At 45.0% G+C, this 21,032-nt stretch overlaps 1 protein-coding gene and 2 pseudogenes across 1 annotated transcript in view; 2 read left to right on the top strand and 1 right to left on the bottom strand.

The window, feature by feature from the left end:
- Nucleotides 1-21,032, top strand: part of FNDC3B (fibronectin type III domain containing 3B) — a 348,736-nt gene that overhangs the window by 138,192 nt on the left and 189,512 nt on the right. The window lies entirely within an intron of this gene.
- On the bottom strand, nucleotides 4,823-4,940 carry LOC146065365 (5S ribosomal RNA; annotated as a pseudogene).
- LOC146065353 (5S ribosomal RNA) lies at nucleotides 11,190-11,307 on the top strand (annotated as a pseudogene).

Raw genomic sequence — 21,032 nt, 5'->3', positions numbered from 1 at the left:
TGTAAAGAAAGGTGTGGTACCTGAAGAGGAATGGTAGGAGTTATTGTGTGCATATTCTGCCCAAGGTAAAAGATCCTTCCATTCATCCTGAGAGGAGGACACGAACAGTCGAATGAATGTCTCTAGATCTTGGTTGACACGTTCGGTTTGCCCGTTAGTCTAAGGATGGAAGGCGGTGGAGAATTTCAGTTTTACTTGAAGAGCAGCACATAGAGCTCTCCAGAATTTGGCGACAAACTGAACACCCCGGTCGGATATAATTTCTTTTGGCAGACCATGAAGCTTGAAGATGGACAATATGAAGAGTTGAGCAAGCACAGGAGCAGAAGGCAGGGACTTTAGGGGCACGAAGTGGGCCATCTTTGAAAATCTATCGACTATCACCCAGATGACAGTATACCCGCCAGATGGCTGTAGTTCGGATATAAAGTCCATCGAGAGATGCGTCCACGGTTCCGTTGGGATGGATAGTGGTAGCAGAGCTCCAGACGGAGGATTTCGAGAGGTCTTGTGCTGAGCACACTTGACGCATGATGACACAAAGTTTGGTACATCCTGCCGAATGGTCGGCCACCAATATGAATGCAGGAGAATTTGCAAAGTCTTTTGAATACAGGAATGTCCAGCAAAACGGGAGGCTTTTTGCGTAAATTGGGTGGCACAAAGAACTTACCTGAAGGAGGTGTAGGATGAGGAGTGACATGAGCGAAGACTACTCGGTTCAGGATGGGCTGCTTTAGAGGTTCAGAGTCTGAACTGGCATCGAAGGAACAAGATAAAGTGTCAGCCTTGTTGTTTAAAACCCCTGGACGATACTTGATTTGGAAGTTAAATCGTGCAAAGAACATAGCCCAGCGGGCTTGTCGAGAAGTGAGACACTGGACATGACGTAAGAAAGAATCTGAAAAGACTGTAATCTGGTGATGAGCCCCCTCCAACAGGTACCGCCACGCCTCAAAGGCTAACTTAACTGCTAGCAGCTCCAATGGGGTAATTCTTTTCTGCCGGAAGAAATTTCTTGGAGAAATATGCACAAGGGTGAAGCTCTGAATCCTCTCCTTTTTGCGAAAGGACTGCCCCTACTCCTTCTGAAGAGGCTTTGACCTCCAGGATGAAGGGCCTATTCACATCTGGCTGAAGAAGGATTGGGGCGGTTATAAAGGCCTGTTTTAGTTGTCAAAAGGCCTCGGAGGCCTCGGGCGGCCATTGGGCAGGATTGGCCCCCTTTCGGGTGAGTGCAGTCAGAGGTGCTGCTATGGTGGAGAAATTTCAGATGAAGTGGCGATAGTAATATGGCGGAGGCAGGGAGTTTGGAAGAGGATGCTTGTGACTCACTCAGAAGGACGGGTATGACTCGAGATAAACAAGAAGAAAAGCAGTCTTTACTCCAGGCCTTAATCTCCATAGTTAGCCACTCAACATAGGGGTTGTGCAAGGTAAGCAACGGCATTCCCAGAACTACAGCGTGAGAGGACTGTGGAAGGACCAAAAACTCTAACCTTTCTTGGTGCAGCGCTCCAACTTGAAGATATACTGGTACAGTCTGACCACTGGAGATGTGGCTACCGTCAACGGCTGTCAGGACCAAAGGCTGCTCTAATGGCTGGAGGGGTATGGAGAGCTGTGCAGCGATATCGGCCGAAATGAAGTTTCCCGCTGTGCCTGAGTCTAGCAGAGTCTATGGTAGAGGGAGATGGCAATAACACTCCTAATCTACGGTAACCTCCCTCATGGGGATTAGAAGCGGTCGTTTCCCGGACGGAGTGGACAAGAGGCCAGGAGATGGGAGGAAGAGGCACAGTACATAAAAAGATTGTCTCGACGTTGTCGGTTCTTTTCTTCGAGGGAAATGTGAGACCAGTTTATGTGCATTGGTTCTTATGTGGCAGAAGTAGTAGACAATCCACTTTTTACAGGAGTAACAGCAGGGGAGGGACGAGGACAAAGCGATCAGAACGAGCTCTCTCCAGTTGTCGCTCTTGAATCCGCAGATCAACTTTATTGCACAAGAAGATTAGATATGTCAGGGTGGAGGGTGTATCACGGGTGGCCAATCCATCCTTGAGGCGACCGGCTAGGCCATTCCAGAAAGCAGAGACGAGTGCCTCTTCATTCCATCCTAACTCAGATGATAGCGTCTGGAATTGCACAACATATTGACCCACTGGTCTGCTATCTTGACGAATTCTCAGAATCTCTGTAGCTGCAGATGATACTCGACCTGGTTCGTCAAAGATTCGCTTGAAGGAAGTGATAAAATCGTCATAATTATTCAGCAGAGCATCTGCTCGTTCCCACAGAGGCGAAACCCAATCCAGGGCTGGACCAGAGAGGAGTGAGACGATGTAGGCCACTCGTGCCTTGGCAGTTTTGAATTTGGATGATTGGAGAGTGAAGTGCACATCACACTGATTCAAGAACCCGCGACATCCTTTAGGAGACCCATCATATTTGCTGGGGGTTGGCAGATGCAGATGAGGAGGAATAATAGACCCAGCTGGCAGCGTGGCAGAGGAACTTCCTGAAGGAGCTTATGATGTTGCTGCAGCAACTGGAGGAGCAGCTGGTGGAGAAGTCAGCGTTTGTAGGAATTGCGCCACTTGCCACTGTGAGGACTCCAACTTTTCCAGGCGGACCATGATGCCTTGCAATACATCTGCCAAAGATCCCTGCCAAAGATTTTCACCCGACTCCATCGGGTCAGTGCAAACTGTCACGGTTAATGGTTCTTATAGGGTTGTGTGGTGTTCAGGGACTGGAGACGAGGCAGCAGCAGTAGGGTTAAAACGAGCGGGTTTAATAAAAGATGTCATACAGGGACTCAAATACTTCTTTGAGGAAAAGACAGGCAAAATAATATTAAATAATAAGGATGAATGTCCAGATAACAATGATGATGTCACGATCACCATGGCTGCTACCCAGTTCCCCTGTGCTGTGCCTAGCCCTGGGTCCTGTATCAGCATGTCGCCTACCCTGGCGCTCACCTCCACTCCTGTTCCTTGTACTGGTGGGGTGCATGTTCCCGCACTGTCACCACGTGGTGACAGTGGTGCTAAGTGCTCCGGTGCCATACAGGGCATAGGTGGCGTGAGACATGAGCCGCCATGTGTGTCTGTGCCTGGTTAGGCCTCTGTCTGGAAACGCCGGCAACTGCACAGCTGCGCACACTCACCACCGGCTGGTTTCTGTCGCCTCCGCTGGCGGCCGCCATCTTTTGGGATCCTGCAACCTGTACTGTGCGGCTCCACCTTGCTGTCAAACGGCTATCCAATCGCCGCACAGCTCACTCCTTAAGTACTGACTTGCCCTGCAAGACCGGCAGCCAGTACAATGATGTCCATGCCTAAGCATCATTGCTCACTCCTGGCTGTCTGTAGTAGTTACTACAGTTCCTGCGCCTCTGGTGAAGTTCTCTTCTATTCCTGCTGATCGTCTCACTGCTACACCTGTGTACCAAGGAACCTGCTGCCGCCAATACGGACTGGACAAGGTTAGCCCCCCAAAGGGGTATTATCTTTCTCCTCAATCCTGACGGTTATTCTCCACGGTTACTCCTGGTTCTGCAGCCACGATCCAATTCAGCAAGGACATTCAAACTTCATCATTTAATCTTCATCCAACCATCCCATTATTCTTCCAATCATCCAATTGTTCTTCCAACCATCCAATCTTCATTCAATCCTCCAATTGTTCTTCCAATCATCCAATTGTTCTTCCAACCATCCAATCTTCATTCAATCATCCAATTGTTCTTCCAATCATACAATTGTTCTTCCAACCATCCAATATTCATCCAATCATTCAACTCTTTATTCAATCATCCAATTCTTCATCCAATCATCCAACCCTAAGAACAATCATCCAATTCTTCAATCAATCCTCCAATACTTCTTTCAATTACCAAGCATCTCCATCCTCTTCAATAAAGTATTGTATTATTGATTTTTATCATTCCATAACTTACAGTATATTATTGTGGATTAGAGAAAGGGATTGGCACTGGTTTGAAAATTACATTGATTAACAAATTGTACACGGGTATTTGATAGAGATGACCAGCATAATTACTGCTTTTTATTAGAAGGGTATATAGTAGCAGTGTTTGGCTGGTGGTGCTCCCAAGGGAATGTTCAGTGTTTAAACTGTAAGGCAACAAAGGGGGGTGGTCACTAGAGTGACTCAAAAGGGAACATGCAAACGGGTTTTTGGGGCACACTTGATGATAATGATAATTGAGTTAATGTGAAGAGATGATACATGGGTGAGATAAGACTTAACTTTTAATTCGAGAAATAACTAAAAAGGAGTGATATTTAAATCGAGTGCAAAATTGCACTAAACAAGACACTGTTTATCCAATAAATTGTATGTGTAAATATCACAAGGTATAGTATACAGTGGATAACCTGTCAAAGAAAGAGAAGGTCCTTGATATAATTAGCAAAGTGGGCGCAATGTTAAGATAAAAATACACATATACCTGTGTCAAAAGTCCCTGTAATTAGACAGAATTTGTTCAATTAGTATCAATATAAGGAATTGAACAGGGTACAGGTATATAATTGTGGATGCTTGACACACCAAAAATGATAATGGATTTAAGAGAGAAATATCAATCTGTCTCCGTCAATTATGATGGGAAATCACTACCCTAGATTGGGAAGTAATGTTAGAAGGTCACTACCTGACAGTATTCAAAGGTCACTACCTGACAGTAAGAGGTAGTAACAGAGATTAGAGAGTGTGGAAGATAGACAAGCTACTTGGAGATATAGTAAAATTGAGCTTTGTCAAGAGGGTGATCTCCTGCCTGCAGTCTTAATTACAACACCCGGTATTCCCAGAGAGTCTCCCCAAAGGTACTAGCCGGGCCCATCACTGCTTAGCTGCTGAAATCGGAATGGGTTCAGGCGATCCAGTGTGGTATGGTAGTAATGTGTATTGGCATGCGAGGGGACACCAGCGTTTGATGCTCAGATGAAAATAAAGTGCTTCTGCTGTCAGAGGCGCCGTCAATAATCCACCCTGGTGCTCACCTGCATTGCAGGGGGGATGAGTACGACGCGACTGGTGAGAGAGCACTGAAATGAGAAGAATTCAGCGAAATGGTGGGCTGGTATCAATGATGCAATCTCCAACCTCTGCTGTCCACCATCCACCTTAGATGTCCAATGGTGAATGAGAGAGTCAGGGATTGCTGATCTTACCCCAGAAAGGAAAAAGGAAGAATAAAAATTGGGGCAGCACAACCAATGATGTTGTTGCTGGTGAAGTTGTTGCTGATAATTGACTGAGATTTTACCCAAAATGGCAGTGATTGGAAGATCCAAAAAATTGGTTTTGGGTTTGTATCCTCAGTAATGGTGCATCTTAGTCCCCATAAATGTCAGAGAGTGGTAATTTCTGACAGGAGCTATTGTGTCACCTTGAGGAAGTTTTATTGCTGGATTGCCCAGTCTGTAGGCTATATAGACAGATGTAGCAATTTCTTTCTGCTGTGTGAGAAGGCAGATAAATTCGACAGACTGGGTGGTAGATTCTGTGCTAATGTCCACAGAATATGGGGGAGGGGAAAAGAAAGGAAAAAAGGAAATGCATACAGTGTTTAGGTGCCAATTACAGTCATATAAGCATGCAGTTAGGATCAGAAATTGTTACTGTCCCCAGTAGTGGTCTCTGTTAATAGTAGTATTATGTCCACAGTATGGTATAATAGTGTTGTACACAAAATTTACTGCAAATAGAATGGTGTGGTGTACACAGAATTACTAAGCAGTAGTTACAAAGGTAATATCAGAAAGGGAAATTTCCAAAGAGCCCCAAGGAAGAACTATAATCAAGAGAAAAGAGGTACACCGTCCCCTTCAGAGTCAGAGTACTCGAGCGCTGATGAACTGAGTGACAACTCATATGACAACTCACATACCAACAACCAGCAACATTTTTTAGATTTTGCAGGGGGAAGGGGATCCTACCGAGGGGGAGGAAGACAAGAAGGTCTAAGAAGAAATCGAAGAAGAGACTGGACACAATGGGAGCCACGACAACCAAGCCGGCAGTCACAGAGGAAGAAACCCAATTAGCCCCATCAACTACCGGCCTCCAAATCATCAACTTGTCCTCCCACATCCTGACCACTGACCAACAAAACGTCCTACACAAAGGTCTCTCCTTCTCACCGACTGGAAAATTTGATAGATTCCGATGGGAAACCAGCATTCAGTTATTCAGTCGCAAACTTCTTCTCACTAAATTCCATGCCTCTCACAAGGAGTCCACCGACTCAGAACGGATCCCAGAATGGTCAACACGGGAATTACAGGCCATTCAAGAGCTTGAGGAACTGGAGAGCCCGGAAGAACCGAATAACAGCAGACCAATATGTAAGAAGCGCTCGACATTCTTCCCTCAAGACACCATCTGCCCGGAAGTACGGGTCTTTACGAACCTGGTGGCCAAGGACCTGGACCAGCTATACCTTAAGAAAAAAATGAACAAATTCTTACCTAAGGGCAACTTGAGCAAACAGGAAGCAAAAGCACTCAGAGAAATCAAGGAACTAACGGATATTGTTGTCAAACCATCTGACAAAGGTGGTAACATAGTCATATGGCCTGTCCCGATGTACTTGAAAGAGGCACACAAGCAACTCAACGACACATCATGTTACACTAAATCTATGTTCGATCCCACCTCAAATTTCCTATTTGGATATAACAGAATTATTGGCAGGGCAGTGGCCAATGGAGTCATTACAAAATCAGAATACAAGTATCTGGAGAATCCCACACCAAGAGTAGCGACATTCTATTTGCTTCCAAAGGTCCACAAATGCTTGGATGAACCACCTGGAAGACCGATTGTGTCTGGAAATGGCTCCCTTATTGAGAATGCGTGCACCTTTTTGGACATCCATCTCCGTCACCATGTGGTCGGTTTACCGTCCTATACCAAGGATACCACAGACGTCCTCCAGAAACTTCACGACATACAATTAGACGATGACCATCTTCTCAAATCATTAGACGTCGAGTCACTCTATAACTGTATTAAGCATGATCTTGGCATCCGAGCAGTGAGATATTTCATGCAAATGGAAGGCATCACCCCCTTTCATGAGTTTCTATTGGAGCTCCTGGACTTCTCACTCCGGAAAAATTACTTCATTTTCGAGAACTACTACTACGTCCAGGGAAGAGGTACTGCGATGGGAGCAGCCTGTGCTCCCACGTACGCAAACCTCTTCCTTGGATGGTGGGAGAGGGAAGTGGTCTTCCAAAATGACCCTGATACGGAATGTATCCAAAGTTGGATGAGATACATTGATGACATTCTTGTTATCTGGAAAGGGTCCAAGCTCCATCTCACCCAATTCATCAATCGATTAAACACCAACGACCTGAATTTGAAGTTCACTTTCGAATGTGATAGTAACAGTATTAACTTCCTGGACTTGAGAATTTACAGGGATACCAACAACATGCTCTCCACGGAACTGTATCGAAAATCCACCTCTACTAATAGTCTGCTCCACAGTACCAGCTCACACTTCCCGCCGACCATCGATAATCTCCCAAAAGGGGAGTTTTTACGACTCCGACGCAACTGTTCTGATGATCAGGTGTTCAAAGACAAATGTGAAGATCTATCCCAGAGACTCCATGAACGTGGCTATTCGAAAAGACTCATCAAGAGATCAAAAAGAGCTATACTCTCCACCTCTCGTGAGAAGATCCTTTTCAAAAGTCCCAAAGATACCACGTCCAACACGATTAGACTGGTAGGAAACTTTTGTCAGGAATGGAAATCAATTAAAAATATCATCCAACGACATTGGCCTATTCTTTTGTCTGATCCCGATCTCGCCGCTAACCTGAACACACGAGTGGACATGAGCTGGCGCAGGGCACCGAACTTGAAGGACAATTTGGTGCATAGCCACTACACGGCAAACCAACCGAAGAAACCACAGACCATTGGGACCTATCCCTGCGGCAACTGCAAAGCTTGTGGTCATGTCACTAACATCAAGACCGTTGATGACAAATTTGGAACATCAATTAAGATCAGGGAACACTTCAATTGTAAAACCCCCAATGTCATCTACTGTATCACATGCCCATGCCAATTGAGATATATAGGTATGACCTCCAGACCTCTTAAACAGAGGATTCTGGAACACCTAGGCAACATTAGAAATGCCGTCAGCGATCAATCCAAAATGAAGACACTAACATCGGTGGCACGACACTTCTTGAAAAAACATGCCTCCAATACCAACGATCTCAAATTCTGCGGCTTGGAACAACTTCATCTTGGACGAAGAGGAGGAGACACCAACCAAGCACTCCTCCGCAAAGAAAGCTGGTGGATCTTCCACCTGGGATCCCTGACTCCCAAAGGCCTCAACGAGGGCATTAACTACAGTGCCTTCTTGTAATTCCTGTCTCTCTCTACTCAAGGGTCCATACTATGGCATTAACTACCGAGCTTTCCTGCAATTACTGTTGCTCTCAGCACCATTTGTTATCCCCCTAAATCACTCAGCATCATCCCCCAATTATCTACTTTCATATAGCTCGCTAATTTTCCCAACTCCTTTCCAGTTTTTAACATGCTCCTATCCCCACCCCCTTAGCCAAGTAGTATGCCCTATTTGGGACCATTTTTCCCTAACTCAGGCAAGCCTCGGCTCTCACCCCTATTATTATTTTTCATTACTGTCGCATTACCATATCTTTTATACACAATATATACATAAGTTGTTTCATTTACATTTTTTTCAATTATTATTCTTCATTTTCCATTATTATAAAATATATCTTTTCATATTTTTTAATTCTTTCAGACATATATTTTCACTTCCCATTAGTTTTCACCCCTATTAATCCTTCTTCTGCTAGTATCAGCATTTCCCAGCATCCACACATATGCTTCCACCCATTCATGATTTATTTGATATCATCGCATCAATATATATTTTTTACAACAATACAGACGTTTAAAAAAATTCTTATATTTTTTTTTTTTTTTGTCTTTCATCAATGATTCTATGCAGGACCATTTTGAGTGCCTTTTTATCAATTTTATTTTCATTTTTGATATTTGGTTAGCAAGAACATTCAGTATTACTACATATTCACATAAACATTTATATCAAGCTTTGCATATCTTCATTTCATCCCTCGATTACTGGCCACTGTAGAGGTGATCAACAACATTATCAAAGCGCAGTTTTAAGATCTTTCCTGATCCCTCTCGCAACTACTTTGTCCATATCACTCTTCCACATAATTAATTATCACAGGAGCATCTCCTCAAGCGATTACAGCTTCTCTGTCAATATTAGCCCACCACTTGCGCTTTATTAATAATCTCAAGTTACCATCAGGTTACAGCGCAAAAGTATCTTCAGTCCTGTGTCTCCAACCAAAAAAACCCCCCCTTTTATGTGCGTGTCAAATATTTATTTCACGGCCAAATCCATTTGATCCCATATACGACGCATCAATTTTGCCTCCCCCTGGCTCCAATTGGATAGAGCCACGTACATATACCGGCTGTTTTACTCCCCTGTCAGCGTCCTTTGAGAAAGCTACAGGCGAAACACGTGTGAGGATACGCCTCTGACACACCCCCAGCCTCCGTCTCTCATGTTGGTCACTACCTGACATCTGAAGCAGCGGCTCCCGTCAGCTGGCGCCGGGCGCCGCATCGTCCAAGCTAAGTACTGTTTTTTTCCCCCCACTCCCCCCGGGGAGTTTGCTGTCCTAGCCTTCCCGTAACTCCCTACCCGCAGACTGACAATTCAAGTCTCTGTACGCCACCGACGGCTTCCGAAAAATCGGAGCTGTGAGCCGGACACTTATCGCTGAAATAAGCATTTTAAATCCACCAGCGTCTGCTATCATTATCAATCCTGCTTGCAGCTGTCACAGACGGCCCCCTAAAATCGGAGCCGTGAGCCGGGCACTTATCGCTGAAACCAGCATTTAAAATCCACCAGCGTCTGCTATCATTATTAACCCTGCCTATCCCCATCAGTAATTACAGGCAGTGATAGCCATCACGGCATTACCTGATTGCAGCTGCTACCGTGCCAGGTGCACGGAAATTTCCCTTTCTGATATTACCTTTGTAACTACTGCTTAGTAATTCTGTGTACACTACACCATTCTATTTGCAGTAAATTTTGTGTACAACACTATTATACCATACTGTGGACATAATACTACTATTAACAGAGACCACTACTGGCAGTGATAGCCATCACGGCATTACCTGATTGCAGCTGCTACCGTGCCAGGTGCACGGAAATTTCCCTTTCTGATATTACCTTTGTAACTACTGCTTAGTAATTCTGTGTACACCACACCATTCTATTTGCAGTAAATTTTGTGTACAACACTATTATACCATACTGTGGACATAATACTACTATTAACAGAGACCACTACTGGGGACAGTAACAATTTCTGATCCTAACTGCATGCTTATATGACTGTAATTGGCACCTAAACACTGTATGCATTTCCTTTTTTCCTTTCTTTTCCCCTCCCCCATATTCTGTGGACATTAGCACAGAATCTACCACCCAGTCTGTCGAATTTATCTGCCTTCTCACACAGCAGAAAGAAATTGCTACATCTGTCTATATAGCCTACAGACTGGGCAATCCAGCAATAAAACTTCCTCAAGGTGACACAATAGCTCCTGTCAGAAATTACCACTCTCTGACATTTATGGGGACTAAGATGCACCATTACTGAGGATACAAACCCAAAACCAATTTTTTGGATCTTCCAATCACTGTCATTTTGGGTAAAATCTCAGTCAATTATCAGCAACAACTTCACCAGCAACAACATCATTGGTTGTGCTGCCCCAATTTTTATTCTTCCTTTTTCCTTTCTGGGGTAAGATCAGCAATCCCTGACTCTCTCATTCACCATTGGACATCTAAGGTGGATGGTGGACAGCAGAGGTTGGAGATTGCATCATTGATACCAGCCCACCATTTCGCTGAATTCTTCTCATTTCAGTGCTCTCTCACCAGTCGCGTCATACTCATTCCCCCTGCAATGCAGGTGAGCACCAGGGTGGATTATTGACGGCGCCTCTGACAGCAGAAGCACTTTATTTTCATCTGAGCATCAAACGCTGGTGTCCCCTCGCATGCCAATACACATTACTACCATACCACACTGGATCGCCTGAACCCATTCCGATTTCAGCAGCTAAGCAGTGATGGGCCCGGCTAGTACCTTTGGGGAGACTCTCTGGGAATACCGGGTGTTGTAATTAAGACTGCAGGCAGGAGATCACCCTCTTGACAAAGCTCAATTTTACTATATCTCCAAGTAGCTTGTCTATCTTCCACACTCTCTAATCTCTGTTACTACCTCTTACTGTCAGGTAGTGACCTTTGAATACTGTCAGGTAGTGACCTTCTAACATTACTTCCCAATCTAGGGTAGTGATTTCCCATCATAATTGACGGAGACAGATTGATATTTCTCTCTTAAATCCATTATCATTTTTGGTGTGTCAAGCATCCACAATTATATACCTGTACCCTGTTCAATTCCTTATATTGATACTAATTGAACAAATTCTGTCTAATTACAGGGACTTTTGACACAGGTATATGTGTATTTTTATCTTAACATTGCGCCCACTTTGCTAATTATATCAAGGACCTTCTCTTTCTTTGACAGGTTATCCACTGTATACTATACCTTGTGATATTTACACATACAATTTATTGGATAAACAGTGTCTTGTTTAGTGCAATTTTGCACTCGATTTAAATATCACTCCTTTTTAGTTATTTCTCGAATTAAAAGTTAAGTCTTATCTCACCCATGTATCATCTCTTCACATTAACTCAATTATCATTATCATCAAGTGTGCCCCAAAAACCCGTTTGCATGTTCCCTTTTGAGTCACTCTAGTGACCACCCCCCTTTGTTGCCTTACAGTATATTATTGTGCCAGACACTTTTTAAATAATGGGCTGGGTTATGTGCCTAAAGGTGGTCATACACGCTGCAATTGCGCTCCCGCGGGCATCGCATCGCACAGTACAAAAAGTATGTGCTGCACACACTTTTTGTACTGCTTTCGGATCGCATCGCACACACATTACATGCATGCCGTGCGATGCTATCTAGCCCATAACGTATGCGATTCTCATAGCGTGTATGGGCACCTTTAGTGCCTGCAACATTTTGCGGACACAGCACTGAGATGGTGTATGCAAACATGTACATGCACCCGAGATCTTCCATAGGATTGCATGCTGCATACGCTCCCACAATCGGGCTGCAGCTTGTTGCATTGGCAATGTGAAAGGGCGCAAAATTTATGGTTTGCATGAGGGCGAAGGACACCCTAGCACCGGCCCTGGTGCCCGGGAGAACTTACGCAAGTTCTGACTGACTGCGCTATTTCCATAGCTTAAGCTTATTCCATAGCTACGGTAACTGAAAAATGTCTATCAGTACTCTATCCATAAACTACTGAGATCGCATTGCATGGATTGCATGGCACTAATGTGACCATGCACAGAGTGGCTGGGGGAGGTTTTTTGCTACAGACATACTGTATACAGTAAACAGTGGGCTCAATGGGAATTAATGCTAATGAGTGATCATGGGGGAAGGTGCAGAAGCATGCATTGACTTTCAAACTCAATCTGTACCAACGACATGCATAATCGAACAGATCTACTTGTGTGGAATTTAATCAAAGTACTCTTTCCCTAAAGAATGTACTCTTTCCCTAAAGTTAGGACCTTTAACTGAAGTGGGAAATTTACTTGTGTGAAAAAAAACCATTCTTTGCAACACAGTATGTAACGCCAATAACTGTATCACGTACATGGCCACCTGCCATTGTTAATTTTTTTGTGCAAAAGGCAAAAGGAATTTGCAAAGCACCAAATAAATTTATTGATTAAAAAAAAAAAAAAAAAAGTAGTACGTTTAAAAAAAAAAAAAAATTGTACCCCACTTTGGCTCGAACCAGTATTGCTGCTACAAGTATACAGTAACTGTGTCTTTAACCGCTAGGCCATAGAAACCTGTGATCTCAGCTGCTCCATTGGTGTACAATATACTGTATAGTCAAGTATGAGACATGCCCAGTAGATTGCGCTGTTTTCATGGCGCAGTACAGCATAATGATAGACACCTCCGTAAATAATATACCATGTGAAAGTTTCCAGCATTAGTAAAGGTTAGCATGGATTCCATATTTATGCAGTAGCAATCTGTACCAACAAATTGTATAACTGATATCTCCTCCTGCAAATTTAATCCAAGAACTCTTTCCTTAAAGTAAGTACTCTTTCCCTAAATTAAGGACTTTTACCTGAAGTGGAAAATTTACTCTTGCGAGAAAAAAAAACGTTCTCTGTATCTTACAGTATGTAATGACAATAACTGTATCATGTACATTGCAGCCTGCCATTGTTATTTTTTTTGTGCAAAAGGAATTTGCAAAGCACCAAATTACTTTATTGATTTAAAAAAAAAAAAAAAAAAAATAGTGCATTTAAAAAAAAAAGTAAAGGTTAGCATGGATTCCATATTTATACAGTAGCAATCTGTACCAATGACATGTATATCTGATCATATCTCCTCCTGCGAATTTAATCCAAGAACTCTTTCTGTAAAGTAAGTACTCTTTCCCTAAATTAAGGATTTTTACATGAAGTGGAAAATTTACTCTTGCGAAAATAAAAACGTTCTTTGTAACTTACAGTATGTAACGACAATAACTGTATCATGTAAATTGCAGCCTGCCATTGTTAATTTTTTTGTGCAAAAGGAATTTGCAAAGCACCAAATTACTTTATTGATTAAAAAAATGAAAAAAAAAAAAATAGTACGTTTAAAAAAAAAAAACCTGTACCACACTGTGGATCGAACCAGTATTGCTGCTAACAGTATACAGTAACTGTGTCTTTAACCGCTAGGCCACAGAAACCTGTGATTTCAGTTGCTACATTGGTGTACAATATACTGTACAGTCAAGTATGAGACATGCCCAGTAGATTGCGCTGTTTTCATGGCGCAGTACAGCATAATGATAGACACCTCCGTAAATAATATACCATGTGAAAGTTTCCAGCATTAGTAAAGGTTAGCATGGATTCCATATAGCAATCTGTACCAACAAAATGTATAACCAAACAGATCTGCTTTAATTTAATTCAAGTACTCTTTCTCTAAAGTACTGTAAGTACTTTTTCTCTAAAGTAAGGACAAAATCTGAAGTGGGAAGTTGGACAAAATCTGTAGTGGGAAGTTGCGTGGCAGCCTGACATTTCGTTTTGTAGAAGACAGATTTTTTTTTCTTTTATAAAGTGAAGAATGTTGATTGGCCAGCTTCTCACAGATCAATGTCAACTGCAACATCATTGTATTCAGCACCGTAGTCTTAACGTGGAACATTTGTCACCCAGTGGTTAAACTATGTATTACATGGTGTGGGACATAACGCAGGACATAACGCAATCTACAACTCGCGACTCAGAGACCTCAAAAGCGCGTTGTAAACCACGATGTACTTGGCCACATCTGTATATCCTATTGTGATGACACATTCATGCGGTTGTCGCTTTTTGGATTTTAGAAGTGACCCTTAGTAATCGTCTTCATTAAACAAGAATGTTCTTAATTTAACAAAATACGCTTTATTGTAGGTGCTAATTTGAAGGAAATGATTCCCTTGTTAAAACATTAATTATTATTGAGGAAACTATTACAAATCATCTTTTGGGAGTGTATGGGGCTCTGTTTAGTTGCTTCGCTAAACATCTGCTCCAATTTTACATTTATAGTTTTAAGTGTCTACCTGTAGGTAAGACCAGGTCTTTGCAGCATGTTATTAGGCATTATTTTAAAGCCTTTTTAACCTTATTTAAAAAAAGAAAGAAAAAAAAAAAAGAAAAAAACTTTACTTTCTCCTTTAAATCTAACTTTTTATTATCAAGATTCATTTTCCAATGATGGAAAGTAATAAACTATTTATTATTATTATTATTATTATTATTATTATTATTATTATTATTATTATCATTTATTTATATGGCACCACAAGGGTTCTGCAGCACCTGACAATACATAGATGAGCAAAAGAACAAAACAAAAAAATAGGGATTTACAGTACAAATGCAAATTAAGTCAAGTACATGGTAAATAAAAGACGGTAGCAGCAGTGGATGCTGATGTAATATAACAGTGGCAGAGATATACAGTATTCTTAGAGAAGAACATAAGGAGAGAGGGCCCTGCTCGTTAGAGCTTACATTCTACACTTTGAATTGCTCCGCACTTCAATGCAGAACAGAAGGACTTTACATAGATGGTTATGCGATAGTGAGCTCATGCATACTGTTAGCATTACCTGAAGTTCTTCTGGTGGATCTCAAGCCTAAAATCTGCTAGGATCAGTTTGGCTATCTATATTTGACTGTTTGGGCTAAATCATATCTTCAACTATTTAAGCGAAAAAAGGACCAAATAAGCTTTGATAGAATGATAGAATTATTTGATAAGAAACTAAACAGGTTTATGAACAGGTTATATTGTATACAAACAAACTCTTTGCGCTGGAGGTGTGTTGAACCGAGGTTATCAATGAACGGTTTTGAATATTCACTCAGTTGCCGCAGCTCACAAACAAAGTTTTCAAATTTGTTAAAAGACCAATAAGGAATGGAGAAGAAGCTGCGCGGGGGAGTGAATAATGGGTAAGTCTGCCAAGACTAAATTAAACAATAACAATAGTACTGTATGCCTGATAATATCAAGTTATATGCTATTTATTAAAACAAGGCTAATAACACATTAAAAAAAATAAGTCAATTGACCATATAGAGTAATCGAAATCCCCAATATGTTATAAATGTAGCAGATGTCCATCATTATACTCACACCAGGCTATTGCACAAGCATGTGATGTGTCCCCATGTAAGGGAGTCTGTGAATTGACGATATTGCTTTATAAGCCAGAAAACCTGTCCTGCTGTTGGAGATTTAGTATAGGCTGTGTGCCTTATGAACAAGAGAACAACCGATTGTCATGGGCTCTCTCAGGGCTAGTGGGGGGTATTCTATCCCCGGCTCTATTTCCAACAGGGGACATAGCGGCGGGCGCTTATTCAATGCGGTCTTTCCCGACTGCATCGAAGAGGCAGATCGACAGAATGGGCCCGACTTTGGCCCTTATTCAGATCTGTGCGGCCGGAGCCGCACACGGTGCTCCGGCCGCACAAACCAATCCCCGCCCACGATACGGATCGCCACGGCCGTCCGTACACGGACGGCTGGCGATCCGCAAGAAAATGGTGGGGCGTACGCCTCCACCATGGTGGGAGCTGCCCCCTGCATTCGATGGTCGGCGACCATCGAAGGCAGGGCCGCACGCCCCACCAGGTCCCGCAAGCTGAGACCACACGGACAATCGTCCGTGTGATAGCTTGTATGGGGGCTGAGAGCTGACATCCGGCGACGTCAGCTTCCCGCCCCCATCACTGGCGTCATACCCTCATTAGCATGCATACGCCCCGCGTTTGCATGGGAACGCCCATGAAACGCGGGGCGTATGCATAGGGAAATGAGGGTATGAAGCCCCTCACGCCCCTATACGCCCCCTTTGCGGCGGACGAACTACGTCTGCGGCGAATTGGGCTGCACATGCGCAGATTGACCTCTGCGCATGTGCAGACTGAAAACATCGGCGGTACGGCCGCACGCGGGCCGTACCGCACGATTCAGAATAAGGGCCTTTAAAAGCTGTCGGACCCGTTTTGCCGAGAACAGCTGTTAATTGTCACGATCACAGGCGGATCTCGACAATCCATTGCTGTTAGCACCGACACCCCCCACCTTTTTGCTGATCGGCAGACGGGACATTGAATCCCACCTGCCGATTTGCAGTTCAGCAAAACGTAAACGGGCGAGGGTCACGGCTTTTGGAACATGCCGACAGTCGCGACCCGGGATTGAATACCTCCCTGAATCTTGAATTCTTCAAGCTTGCACATTTTACAAAGTTTGCATTCTGATTCAGTGCATTTTACAAATAAGTGCACTATAAATTGCTTTAACAATTAAAATAAATGTTGCCTATTCCCAGAGTTACCACTTGATCCGTTAAGACCCACAGATTTCATTAGCTACAGTAACTGTGGACATTGTAGTGATTAACGGGTTACAATGTGTAATAAACTCCACTTTAAATTGGAAAAGGGACATTTATAGTGCTTACGGGTAAGAGAAGTGACAAGAGTCAGATCGGAGATGACTAAGTAAATGCTCGCAGGCTGTGCCAACACAATAATAAGAGGCATTCATTGAATGCTTGAGAGTGTGTTTTCACCTTCGGTTTTTCTTTTCCTACAGGAAGCTAACTGTAATCTAAAATATGTCACAGCTGTCTGCCAACAAATACTGCAGTGCAATGTCTGCCTAACACTGCCATCGCCTAATGGTGTCCTGTAACAGAATTTACAGTTATGAAACAGGAGGAGACTGTGTCAGTAAACGGAAACGGCAGCTTGTCCTGCTATGCTTGTAATGACAATTATCTTTTCATTAAGACCTCATAAAGTGTAATCCTATATTGCTAGTCTAATTTTAGCAAAACGAGTTAACAGAAATAGCCTCTGATGAGCACAACAATTTGAACTGTAGACTTTTCTTCATAAGTGGAATATATTTATTAAACACTAGGTGATTCATCGCGCCCTACGGGCGCTCTTCACACCGTCGTAAGGGGCTGCGCCCCCTTAATTTGTGAACGTTTGTATATGAGAAATATGGTTAGAATTGTATGAAAGATGCCCTGTATTGCAACTTAGGTGTCCGCGAATCGCGGGAGGGGGGGTCGCGGAGGGTGCCGCGAATTGCAGGAGGGGGGGTCGCGGGGGGTGCCGCGAATTGCAGGAGGGGGGTTTGTGGGGGGGTGGATGCTGCGAATCGCGGGAGGGGAGGGATTGCAGAGAATCGCGGGAGGGGGGTCGCGGGGTGGGTTGCCGCAAATCGCAGGAGGGGGGTTACGGGGGCGGGGGTTGCGGCGAATCATGGTAGGGGGGGTCGCGGGGGGTGTGCCGTGAATCACGGGAGGGGGGTCACGGGGTGGGGTGCCGAGAATCGCGGGGGTGTGTGTGTGTGCCGTGAATCGCGGGAGTGGGGGTTGCGGGGGGGGGTGGGGGGTGGGGGGGTGTGTGACGCGAATCGCCACAAGAAAAAATCAACACAGAAAGGTCAACACATGTAAATGTTGACATAAGTGTGGCACTTCATTGGTGTCCATGTCGACACATGAAAATGAATATGAAAACATTCAAAAAATGAAAAAAAAAACTTCAAAAACTCATGTCAACCTTTTTCATTGTCGACCATAGCCATGTCAGTGTTTTCCATGTGCAATTTATTTCTGGAGCTGCCGCGAATCGCGGGGGGGGTGCCGCGAATTGCGGGAGGGGGGGTCGCGGGGGTGGGTGCCGCGAATCGCGGGAGGGGGGGTTACGGGGCGGGGGTTGCAGCGAATCATGGGAGGGGGGGTCGCGGGGGTGTGCCGTGAATCACGGGAGGGGGGGTCACGGGGTGGGGTGCCGAGAATCGCGGGGGAGGTGTGTGTGTGTGTGCCGTGAATCGCGGGAGTGGGGGTTGTGGGGGGGGGGGGGGGTGGGGTGGGGGGGTGTGACGCAAATCGCCACAAGAAAAAAATCAACACAGAAAGGTCAACCCATGTAAATATTGACATAAGTGTGGCACTTCATTGGTGTCCATGTCGACACATGAGAATGAATATGAAAATATTCAAAAAATGAAAAAAAAAACCTTCAAAAACTCATGTCAACCTTTTTCATTGTCGACCATAGACATGTCAGTGTTTTCCATGTGCAATTTAATTCTGGAGCTGCCGCGAATCACGGGGGGTGCCGCGAATTGCGGGAGGGGGGGGGGTCACGGGGTTGGGTGCCGCGAATCGCGGGAGGGCGGGGTTCACAGGGGTTCCGGTGGGGGTTTGCCGCGAATTGCGGGAGGTGGGGGGTCACGGGGGGTGCCGCGAATCGCGGGAGGGGGGGTTGCGGGGGGGGTGTGACGCGAATCGCCACAAGAAAAAATCAACACAGAAAGGTCAACACATGTAAATGTTGACATAAGTGTGCCACTTCATTGGTGTCCATGTTGACACATGAAAATGAATATGAAAACATTCAAAAAATGAAATAAATCTTCAAAAACTCATGTCAACCTTTTTCATTGTCGACCATAGCCGTGCCAGTGTTTTGCATGTGCCATTTAATCCTGGGGCTGCCGCGAATCGCGGGGGGTGCCGCAATTTGCGGGAGGGGGTGGGTTGCGGGGGGTGGGTGCCGCGAATCGCGGGAGAGCGGGGTTCATGGGGGTTCCGGTGGGGGGTTGCCGCGAATTGCGGGAGGAAGGGGGGGTCGCGGGGGGGTGCCGCGAATCGCCGGAGGGGGGGTTGCGGGGGGTGTGACTCGAATCGCCACAAGAAAAAAATCAACACAGAAAGGTCAACACATGTAAATGTTGACATAAGTGTGGCACTTCATTGGTGTCCATGTCGACACATGAGAATGAATATGAAAATATTCAAAAAATGACAAAAAAACTTTAAAAACTCATGTCAACCTTTTTCATTGTCGACCATAGCCATGTCAGTGTTTTCCATGTGCAATTTAATTCTGGAGCTGCCGCGAATCACGGGGGGGGGTGCCACGAATTGCGGGAGGGGGTGTCGCGGGGGTGGGTGCCGTGAATCGCGGGAGGGCGGGGTTCACAGGGGTTCCGGTGGGGGGGGTTGCCGCGAATTGCGGGAGGTGGAGGGTCATGGGGGGTGCCGCGAATCGCGGGAGGGGGGGTTGCGGGGGGGTGTGACGCGAATCGCCACAAGAAAAAATCAACACAGAAAGGTCAACACATGTAAATGTTGACATAAGTGTGCCACTTCATTGGTGTCCATGTCGACACATGACAATGAATATGAAAAAATTAAAAAAATTAAAAATAAATCTTCAAAAACTCATGTCAACCTTTTTCATTGTCGACCATAGCCATGTCAGTGTTTTGCATGTGCCATTTAATCCTGGGGCTACTGCGAATTGCGGGGGGGGGGGGTGCCGCGAATCGCGGGAGGGGGGTCGCAGGGGGGGTGCCGCCAATCGTGCAAGGGGGGGTCGCGGGGGGGTTCTTTTTGCCGCGAATCGCGGGAGGGAGGTCGCGGGGGGGGGGGGTGGTGTTTTTTCCGCGATTCGCGGGAGGGGGGGTCGCGGGGTGGTGGTTATGCCGCGAATTGCGGGAGGGCTCGTGGGGGGGTTCTTTTTGCAGCGAATCGCGGGAGGGGGGGTCGCGGGGGTGTTTTTGCTGCGAATCGCGGTAGGGGGGGTCGCGGGGGAGCGGGTGTTTTTGCCGCGAATCGCGGGAGGGGGGGACGCGCGGGGGGGGGAGATTTTGCCGCAAATCGCGGGAGGGGGGCGCTCACCTGGTGGCTGTGGAGTAGCAGTGCTGGGCAACATGGGAAGGCAGTGGGTGTCTGGCACTGTCTGTGGGCTCACTGGGCTGGTTCTCTGTCACATACCTCCCAACATGACCCTCTCCAGGAGGGACACAATGCTCTGTTTCTAGACTTCCCCTTAATGTATGATTGCCATCACCTGTTTTAAACAGGTTAATTTCTCAGAAAGGTGTTCAGCACAGATGAAGGCAATCACACATTAAGAGGAAAGTCCAGGAACAGAGCGTTATAGACACAGACACCCACTTTGAGTGACAGATGTAGCCAAATATATAGGAGATTTTTTCTCTGGAAAATCCTTAGACCTACGGATGGGCATGGATTCCCGATATTTGTGAAAACATTGATATTCACACACATATTGATTCAGACCTGATCGCTGATGTGCGAATTCGCAGATCCAGCGATTATTGAATGACTGTGCATGCATAATGTACGCATGTGTGTGGGGAAGTAGCAAATGGATAGTA

The sequence above is a fragment of the Crinia signifera genome, chromosome 3, assembly GCF_055691185.1.
Source record: "Crinia signifera chromosome 3, ASM5569118v1, whole genome shotgun sequence".
Classification (NCBI taxonomy): Eukaryota; Metazoa; Chordata; class Amphibia; order Anura; family Myobatrachidae; genus Crinia; species Crinia signifera.
Note: the sequence above shows the minus strand (reverse complement) of the source record. Positions and strands in the feature narration are given on the sequence as shown.